The sequence below is a fragment of the Beta vulgaris genome, chromosome 4 (genome assembly GCF_026745355.1).
Source record: "Beta vulgaris subsp. vulgaris cultivar EL10 chromosome 4, EL10.2, whole genome shotgun sequence".
In the NCBI taxonomy this organism is placed as follows: Eukaryota; Viridiplantae; Streptophyta; class Magnoliopsida; order Caryophyllales; family Amaranthaceae; genus Beta; species Beta vulgaris.
The window spans coordinates 26,418,136-26,429,548 of record NC_079205.1 but is presented as its reverse complement, the minus strand read 5'-3'; positions in this window follow the sequence as shown (position 1 = coordinate 26,429,548).

Genomic DNA, 11,413 nt, shown 5'->3' with positions numbered 1-11,413 from the left:
TTTATGCCCTATTTCATATAAAGATCGAATCATTTCAACAATTCAATATAAAGATTCAATCTTTATGCCCTATTTCATATAAAGATCGAATCTTTCAACAAGTACAAGGGAATTTGGGTGTTTTGAGACTTGTTATTGATTTTACTATCCACGAAACATCATTTGCTTTATAATTCTTTTTTTAGTTGTTGAATGATATAGGGGTCCTATTATGTTTGTGAGTCTAATTCCCTCAAATCAGGTGTGTGGTGTTTTAATTTAATAATTCGAGTGCATTGCATTGAATTTACAAATTGAGGGTTTTGTGGATCCTAATAGAGGTTAATAAAAGATCCTCTAGTTCTCGAGCTAAAACAAAGCCTATTCAATATAAATATTCAATCTTTATGCCCTATTTCATATAAAGATCGAATCTTTCAACAATTCAATATAAGATTCAATCTTTACTGCCTAATTCATATAAAGATCGAATCTTTCAACAAGTACAAGGGAATTTGGGTGTTTTGAGACTTGTTATTGATTTTACTATCCACGAACACATCATTTGCTTTATAATTCTTTTTAGTTGTTGAATGATATAGGGGTCCTATTATGTTTGTGATCTAATTTCCTCAAATTAGGTGTGTGTGTGTGTTTTAATTTAACAATTCGAGTGCATTGCATTGAATTTACAAATTGAGGGTTGTGTGGATCCTAATAGAGGTTAATAAAAGATCTCTAGTTCTCGACTAACAACAAAGGCTATTCAATAAAAGATTCAATCTTTATGCCCTATTTCATATAAAGATCGAATCTTTCAACAATCAATATAAAGATTCAATCTTTATGCCCTATTTCATATAACAATCGAATCTTTCAACAAGTACAAGGGGATTTGGGTGTTTGAGACTTGTTATTGATTTTACTATCCACAAACACATCATTTGCTTTATAATTCTTTTTTTAGTTGTTGAATGATATAGGGGTCCTATTATGTTTGTGACTCTAATTCCCTCAAATCAGGTGTGTGTGTGTGTTTTAATTTAATAATTCAAGTGCATTGCATTGAATTTACAAATTGAGGGTTGTGTGGATCCTAAAAGATGTCAATAACAGATGCTCTAGTTCTCGAGCTAACAACAAAGCCTATTCAACATAAAGATTCAATCTTTATGCCCTATTTCATATAAAGATCGAATCTTTCAACAAGTACAAGGGAGATTCGGGTATTTTGAGACTTGTTATTGATTTTGCTATCCACAAACACATCAATTGCTTTATAATTCTTTTTTTGGTTGTTGAATGATATAGGGGTCCTATTATGTTTGTTAGTCTAATTCCCTCAAATCAGGTGTGTGTGTTTTAATTAATAATTCGAGTGCATTGCATTGAATTTACAAATTGAGGGTTGTGTGGATCCTAATAGAGGTTAATAATAGATCCTCTAGTTCTCGAGCTAACAACAAAGCCTATTCAATATAAATATTCAATCTTTATGCCCTATTTCATATAAAGATCGAATCATTCAACAATTCAATATAAAGATTCAATCTTTATGCCCTAATTCATATAAAGATCGAATCGTTCAACAAGTACAAGGGAATTTGGGCGTTTTGAAACTTGTTATTGATTTTACTATCCACAAACACATCATTTGCTTTATAATTCTTTTTTTAGTTGTTGAATGATATAGGGGTCCTATTATGTTTGTGAGTCTAATTCCTCAAATCAGGTGTGTGTGTGTGTTTTAATTTAACAATTCGAGTGCATTGCATTGAATTTACAAATTGAGGGTTGTGAGGATCCTAATACAGGTTAATAAAAGATCCTCTAGTTCTCTAACAACAAAGCCTATTCAATACAAAGATTCAATCTTTATGCCATATTTCAAAGAAAGATCCAATCTTTCAACAATTCGATCAATATAAAGATTCTAACTTTATGCCCTATTTCATATAAAGATCGATTCTTTCAACAAGTACAAGGGAATTTGGGTGTTTTGAGACTTGTTATTGATTTTACTATCCACGAACACATCATTTGCTTTATAATTCTTTTTTTAGTTGTTGAATGATATAGGGGTCCTATTATGTTTGTGAGTCTAATTCCCTCAAATCGGGTGTGTGTGTGTTTTAATTTAACTATTCAAGTGCATTGCATTTAATTTACAAATTGAGGGTTTGTGGATCCTAATAGAGGTTAATAAAAGATCCTCTAGTTCTCGAGCTAACAACAAAGCCTATTCAATATAAATATTCAATCTTTATGCCCTATTTCATATAAAGATCGAATCTTTCAACAATTCAATATAAAAATTCAATCATTATGCCCTAATTCATATAAAGATCGAATCTTTCAACAAGTACAAGGGAATTTGGGTGTTTTGAGACTTGTTATTGATTTTACTATCCACGAACACATCATTTGCTTTATAATTCTTTTTTTAGTTGTTGAATGATATAAGGGTCCTATTATGTTTGTGAGTCTAATTTCCTCAAATTAGGTGTGTGTGTGTTTTAATTTAACAATTCGAGTGCATTGCATTGAATTTACAAATTGAGGGTTGTGTGGATCCTAATAGAGGTTAATAAAAGATCTACTAGTTCTCGAGCTAACAACAAAGCCTATTCAATAGAACGATTCAATCTTTATGCCCTATTTCATATAAAGATCGGATCTTTCAACAATCCAATATAAAGATTCAATCTTTACGCCCTATTTCATATAACAATCGAATCTTTCAACAAGTACAAGGGGATTTGGGTGTCTTGTGACTTGTTATTGATTTTACTATCCACAAACACATCATTTGCTTTATAATTCTTTTTTTAGTTGTTGAATGATATAGGGGTCCTATTATGTTTGTGAGTCTAATTCCCTCAAATTAGGTGTGCGATTGTTTCAATTTAACAATTCGAGTGCATTGCATTGAATTTACAAATTGAGGGTTGTGTGGATCCTAATATAGGTTAATAAAAGATCCTCTAGTTCTCGAGCTAACAACAAAGCTTATTCAATATAAAGATTCAATCTTTATGCCCTATTTCATATAAATATCGAATCTTTCAACAAGGACAAGGGAGATTCGGGTGTTTTGAGACTTGTTATTGATTTTACTATCCACAAACACATCATTTGCTTTATAATTCTTTTTTTAGTTGTTGAATGATATAGGGGTCCTATTATGTTTGTTAGTCTAATTCCCTCAAATCAGGTGTGTGTGTGTTTTAATTTAACAATTAGAGTGCATTGCACTGAATTTACAAATTGAGGGTTGTGTGGATCCTAATAGAGGTTAACAACAGATGCTCTAGTTCTCGAGCTAACAACAAAGCCTATTCAATATAAGTATTCAATCTTTATGCCTTATTTCATATAAATATTGAATCTTTCAACAAGTACAAGGGAGATTCGGGTGTTTTGAGAATTGTTATTGATTTTACTATCCACAAACACATCATTTGCTTTATAATTCTTTTTTTGGTTGTTGAATGATATAGGGGTCCTATTATTTTGTTAGTCTAATTCCCTCAAATCAGGTGTGTGTGTTTTAATTCAATAATTCGAGTGCATTGCATTGAATTTACAAATTGAGGGTTGTGTGGATCCTAATAGAGGTTAATAAAAGATCCTCTAGTTCTCGAGCTAACAATAAAGCCTATTCAATATAAATATTCAATCTTTATGCCCTATTTCATATAAAGATCGAATCTTTCAATAATTCAATATAAAGATTCAATTCAATATTTATGCCCTATTTCATATAAAGATCGAATCTTTCAACAACTACAAGGGAATTTGGGTGTTTTGAGGCTTGTTATTGATTTTACTATCCACGAACACATCATTTGCTTTATAATTTTTTTTTATTGTTGAATGATATAGTGGTCCTATTATGTTTGTGAGTCTAATTTCCTCAAATTAGGTGTGTGTGTGTTTTAATTTAACATTCGAGTGCATTGCCTTGAATTTACAAATTGAGGGTTGTGTGGATCCTAATAGAGGTTAATAAAAGATCCATTAGTTCTCGAGCTAACAACAAAGCTGATTCAATATAAAGATTCAATCTTTATGCCCTATTTCATATAAAGATCGAATCTTTCAATAATTCAATATAAAGATTCAATCTTTATGCCCTAATGCATATAAAGATCGAATCTTTCAACAACTACAAGGGAATTTGGGTGTTTTGAAACTTGTTATTGATTTTACTATCCACGAACACATCATTTGCTTTATAATTCTTTTTTTAGTTGTTGAATGATATAGGGTCCTATTAAGTTTGTGAGTCTAATTTCCTCAAATTAGGTGTGTTGTGTTTTAATTTAACAATTCGAGTGCATTGCATTGAATTTACAAATTGAGGGTTGTGTGGATCCTAATACAGGTTAATAAAAGATCCTCTAGTTCTCTAACAACAAAGCCTATTCAATATAACATTCAATCTTTATGCCCTATTTCATAATAAAATCCAATCTTTCAACAATTCAATATAAAGATTCAACTTTATGCCCTATTTCATATAAAGATCGAATCTTTCAACAAGTACAAGGGAATTTGGGTGTTTTGAGACTTGTTATTGATTTACTATCCACGAACACATCATTTGCTTTATAATTCTTTTTTTAGTTGTTGAATGATATAGGGGTCCTATTATGTTTGTGAGTCTAATTCCCTCAAATCAGGTGTGTGTGTGTTTTAATTTAACAATTCGAGTGCATTGCATTGAATTTACATATTGAGGGTGTGTGGATCCTAATAGAGGTTAAAAAAGATCATCTAGTTCTCGAGCTAACAAAAAGCCTATTCAATATAAAGATTCAATCTTTATGCCCTATTTCATATAAAGATCGAATCTTTCAACAAGTACAAGGGAGATTCGGGTGTTTTGACACTTGTTATTGATTTTACTATCCACAAACACATCATTTGCTTTATAATTCTTTTTTTAGTTGTTGAATGATATAGGGTCCTATCATGTTTGTTAGTCTAATTCCCTCAAATCAGGTGTGTGTGTTTTTAATTTAACAATTCGAGTGCATTGTTGAATTTACAAATTGAGGGTGTGTGGATCCTAATAGAGGTTGATAAAAGATCCTCTAGTTCTCGAGCTAACAACAAAGCCTATTCAATATAAATATTCAATCTTTATGCCCTATTTCATATAAAATATGAATCTTTCAACAAGTACAAGGGAGATTCGGGTGTTTTGAGAATTGTTATTGATTTTACTATCCACAAACACATCATTTGCTTTATAATTCTTTTTTTGGTTGTTGAATGATATAGGGTCCTATTATATTTGTTAGTATAATTCCCTCAAATCAGGTGTGTGTGTTTTAATTCAATAATTTGAGTGCATTGCATTGAATTTACAAATTGAGGGTTGTGTGGATCCTAATGAGGTTAATAAAAGATCCTCTAGTTCTCGAGCTAACAACAAAGCCTATTCAATATAAATATTCAATCTTTATGCCCTATTTCATATAAGATCGAATCTTTCAACAAGTACAAGGAGATTCGGGTGTTTTGACACTTGTTATTGATTTTACTATCCACAAACACATCATTTGCTTTATAATTCTTTTTTTTGTTGTTGAATGATATAGGGGTCCTATTATGTTTGTTAGTCTAATTCCCTCAAATCAGGTGTGTGTTTTAATTTAACAATTAGAGTGCATTGCACTGAATTTACAAATTGAGGGTTGTGTGGATCCTAATAGAGGTAAATAACAGATCCTCTAGTTCTCGAGCTAACAACAAAGCCTATTCAATATAATATTCAATCTTTATGCCCTATTTCATATAAATATTAATCTTTCAACAAGTACAAGGGAGATTCGGGTGTTTTGAGATTGTTATTGATTTTACTATCCACAAACACATCATTTGCTTTATAATTCTTTTTTTAGTTGTTGAATGATATAGGGGTCCTATTATGTTTGTGAGTCTTATTTCCTCAAATCAGGTGTGTGTTTTAATTTAACAATTCGAGTGCATTCGTTGAATTTACAAATTGAGGGTTTGTGGATCCTAATAGAGGTTAATAAAAGATCCTCTAGTTCTCGAGCTAACAACAAAGCCTATTCAATATAATATTCAATCTTTATGCCCTATTTCATATAAAGATCGAATCTTTCAACAATTCAATATAAAGATTCAATTCAATCTTTATGCCCTATTTCATATAAAGATCGAATCTTTCAACAAGTACAAGGGAATTTGGGTGTTTTGAGACTTGTTATTGATTTTACTATCCACAAACACATCATTTGCTTTAAAATTCTTTTTTTAGTTGTTGAATGATATAGGGTCCTATTATGTTTGTGAGTCTAATTTCCTCAAATTTGGTGTGTGTGTGTTTTAATTTAACAATTCGAGTGCATTGCATTGAATTTACAAATTGAGGGTTGTGTGGATCCTAATAGAGGTTAATAAAAGATCCTTAGTTCTCGAGCTAACAACAAAGCTATTCAATATAAAGATTCAATCTTTATGCCCTATTTCATATAAAGATCGAATCTTTCAACAATTCAATATAAAGATTCAATCTTTATGCCCTATTCATATAAAGATCGAATCTTTCAACAAGTACAAGGGAATTTGGGTGTTTTGAGACTTGTTATTGATTTTACTATCCACGAACACATCATTTGCTTTATAATTCTTTTTTTAGTTGTTGAATGATATAGGGTCCTATTATGTTTGTGAGTCTAATTTCCTCAAATTAGGTGTGTTGTGTTTTAATTTAACAATTCGAGTGCATTGCATTGAATTTACAAATTGAGGGTTGTGTGGATCCTAATAACGGTTAATAAAGATCCTCTAGTTCTCGTAACAACAAAGCCTATTCAATATAAAGATTCAATCTTTATGCCCTATTTCATAAAAGATCGAATCTTTCAACAATTCAATATAAAGATTCAATTTATGCCCTATTTCATATAAAGATCGATTTTTCAACAAGTACAAGGGAATTTGGGTGTTTTGAGACTTGTTATTGATTTTACTATCCACGAACACATCATTTGCTTTATAATTCTTTTTTTAGTTGTTGAATGATATAGGGTCCTATTATGTTTGTGAGTCTAATTCCCTCAAATCAGGTGTGTGTGTGTTTTAATTTAACAATTCGAGTGCATTGCATTGAATTTACAATTGAGGGTTGTGTGGATCCTAATAGAGGTTAATAAAAGATCTCTAGTTCTCGAGCTAACAACAAAGCTTATTCAATATAAAGATTCAATCTTTATAACCTATTTCATATAAAGATCGAATCTTTCAACAACTACAAGGGAATTTGGGTGTTTTGAGGCTTGTTATTGATTTTACTATCCACGAACACATCATTTGCTTTATAATTTTTTTTTTATTTGTTGAATGATATAGTGGTCCTATTATGTTTGTGAGTCTAATTTCCTCAAATTAGGTGTGTGTGTGTTTTAATTTAACAAGTCGAGTGCATTGCCTTGAATTTACAAATTGAGGGTTGTGTGGATCCTAATAGAGGTTAATAAAAGATCCTTAGTTCTCGAGCTAACAACAAAGCTGATTCAATATAAAGATTCAATCTTTATGCCCTATTTCATATAAAGATCGAATCTTTCAATAATTCAATATAAAGATTCAATCTTTATGCCCTAATGCATATAAAGATCGAATCTTTCAACAAGTACAAGGGAATTTGGGTGTTTTGAAACTTGTTATTGATTTTACTATCCACGAACACATCATTTGCTTTATAATTCTTTTTTTAGTTGTTGAATGATATAGGGATCCTATTAAGTTTGTGAGTCTAATTTCCTCAAATTAGGTGTGTTATTGTTTTAATTTAACAATTCGAGTGCATTGCATTGAATTTAGAAATTGAGGGTTGTGTGGATCCTAATACAGGTTAATAAAAGATCCTCTAGTTCTCTAACAACAAAGCCTATTCAATATAAACATTCAATCTTTATGCCCTATTTCATAATAAGATCGAATCTTTCAACAATTCAATATAAAGATTCAAACTTTATGCCCTATTTCATATAAAGATCGATTCTTTCAACAGGTACAAGGGAATTTGGGTGTTTTGAGACTTGTTATTGATATTACTATCCACGAACACATCATTTGCTTTATAATTCTTTTTTTAGTTGTTGAATGATATAGGGGTCCTATTATGTTTGTGAGTCTAATTCCCTCAAATCAGGTGTGTGTGTGTTTTAATTTAACAATTCGAGTGCATTGCATTGAATTTACATATTGAGGGTTGTGGATCCTAATATAGGTTAATAAAAGATCATCTAGTTCTCGAGCTAACAACAAAGCTTATTCAATATAAAGATTCAATCTTTATGCCCTATTTCATATAAAGATCGAATCTTTCAACAAGTACAAGGAGATTCGGGTGTTTTGACACTTGTTATTGATTTTACTATCCACAAACACATCATTTGCTTTATAATTCTTTTTTTAGTTGTTGAATGATATAGGGGTCCTATCATGTTTGTGAGTTTAATTCCCTTAAATCAGGTGTGTGTGTGTTTTAATTTAACAATTAGAGTGCATTGCACTGAATTTACAAATTGAGGGTTGTGTGGATCCTAATAGAGGTTAATAACAGATCCTCTAGTTCTCGAGCTAACAACAAAGCCTTTTCAATATAAATATTCAATCTTTATGCCCTATTTCATATAAATATTGAATCTTTCAACAAGTACAAGGGAGATTCGGGTGTTTTGAGAATTGTTATTGATTTTACTATCCACAAACACATCATTTGCTTTATAATTCTTTTTTTGGTTTTGAATGATATAGGGTCATATTATATTTGTTAGTATAATTCCCTCAAATCAGGTGTGTGTGTTTTAATTCAATAATTTGAGTGCATTGCATTGAATTTACAAATTGAGGGTTGTGTGGATCCTAATAGAGGTTAATAAAAGATCCTCTAGTTCTCGAGCTAACAACAAAGCCTATTCAATATAAATATTCAATCTTTATGCCCTATTTCATATAAAGATCGAATCTTTCAACAAGTACAAGGGAGATTCGGGTGTTTTGAGACTTGTTATTGATTTTACTATCCACAAACACATCATTTGCTTTATAATTCTTTTTTTGTTGTTGAATGATATAGGGTCCTATTATGTTTGTGAGTCTAATTCCCTCAAATCAGGTGTGGTGTGTTTTAATTTAAAATTAGAGTGCATTGCACTGAATTTACAAATTGAGGGTTGTGTGGATCCTAATAGAGGTAAATAACGATCCTCTAGTTCTCGAGCTAACAACAAAGCCTTTTCAATATAATATTCAATCTTTATGCCCTATTTCATATAAATATTGAATCTTTCAACAAGTACAAGGAGATTCGGGTGTTTTGAGATTGTTATTGATTTTACTATCCACAAACACATCATTTGCTTTATAATTCTTTTTTTTAGTTGTTGAATGATATAGGGGTCCTATTATGTTTGTGAGTCTTATTTCCTCAAATTAGGTGTGTGTTTTAATTTAACAATTCGAGTGCATTTCATTGAATTTACAAATTGAGGGTTTTGTGGATCCTAATAGAGGTCAATAAAAGATCCTCTAGTTCTCGAGCTAACAACAAGCCTATTCAATATAAATTCAATCTTTATGCCCTATTTCATATAAAGATCGAATCTTTCAACAATTCAATATAAAGATTCAATCATTATATGCCCTATTTCATATAAAGATCGAATTTTACAACAAGTACAAGGGAATTTGGGTGTTTTGAGACTTGTTATTGATTTTACTATCCACGAACACATCATTTGCTTTAAATTCTTTTTTTAGTTGTTGAATGATATAGTGGTCCTATTATGTTTGTGAGTCTAATTTCCTCAAATTAGGTGTGTGTGTGTTTTAATTTAACAATTCGAGTGCATTGCATTGAATTTACAAATTGAGGGGTTGTGTGGATCCTAATAGAGGTTAATTAAAGATCCATTAGTTCTCGAGCTAACAATAAAGCCGATTCAATATAAAAATTCAATCTTTCTGCCCTATTTCATATAAAGATCAAATCTTTCAACAATTTGAATATAAAGAATTCAATCTTTACTGCCTAATTCATATAAAGATCGAATCTTTCAACAAGTACAAGGGAATTTGTGGGTGTTTTGAAACTTGTTTGATTTTACTATCCACGAACACATCATTTGCTTTATAATTCTTTTTTTAGTTGTTGAATGATATAGGGATCCTATTATGTTTGTGAGTCTAATTTCCTCAAATTAGTGTGTGTTAGTTTTAATTTAACAATTCGAGTGCATTGATTGAATTTACAAATTGAGGGTTGTGTGGATCCTAATACAGGTTAATAAAAGATCCTCTAGTTCTCTAACAACAAAGCCTATTCAATATAAAGATTCAATCTTTATGCCCTATTTCATAATAAGATCGAATCTTTCAACAATTCAATATAAAGATTCAACTTTATGCCCTATTTCATATAAAGATCGAATCTTTCAACAAGTACAAGGGAATTTGGGTGTTTTGAGACTTGTTATTGATTTTACTATCCACACACACATCATTTGCTTTATAATTCTTTTTTTAGTTGTTGAATGATATAGGGTCCTATTATGTTTGTGAGTCTAATTCCTCAAATCAGTGTGTGTGTGTTTTAATTAACAATTCGAGTGCATTGCATTGAATATACAAATTGAGGGTTGTGTGGATCCTAATATAGGTTAATAAAAGATCCTCTAGTTCTCGAGCTAACAACAAAGCTATTCAATATAAAGATTCAATCTTTAACCCTATTTCATATAAAGATCGAATCTTTCAACAAGTACAAGGGAGTTCGGGTGTTTTGAGACTTGTTTTTGATTTTACTATCCACAAAAACATCATTTGCTTTATAATTCTTTTTTTGTTGTTGAATGATATAGGGGTCCTATTATGTTTGTAGTCTAATTCCCTCAAATCAGGTGTGTGTGTGTTTTAATTTAACAATTGAGTGCATTGCTGAATTTACAAATTGAGGGTTGTGTGGATCCTAATAGAGGTTAATAAAAGATCCTCTAGTTCTCGAGCTAACAACAAAGCCTATTCAATATAAATATTCAATCTTTATGCCCTATTTCATATAAATATGAATCTTTCAACAAGTACAAGGGAGATTCGGGTGTTTTGAGATTGTTATTGATTTTACTATCCACAAACACATCATTTGCTTTATAATTTTTTTTTTAGTTGTTGAATGATATAGGGGTCCTATTATGTTTGTGAGTCTAATTCCTCAAATAGGTGTTGATTTAATTTAACAATTCGAGTGCATTTCATTGAATTTACAAATTGAGGGTTTTGTGGATCCTAATAGAGGTCAATAAAAGATCCTCTAGTTCTCGAGCTAACAACAAAGCCTATTCAATATAAATATTCAATCTTTATGCCCTATTTCATATAAAGATCGAAT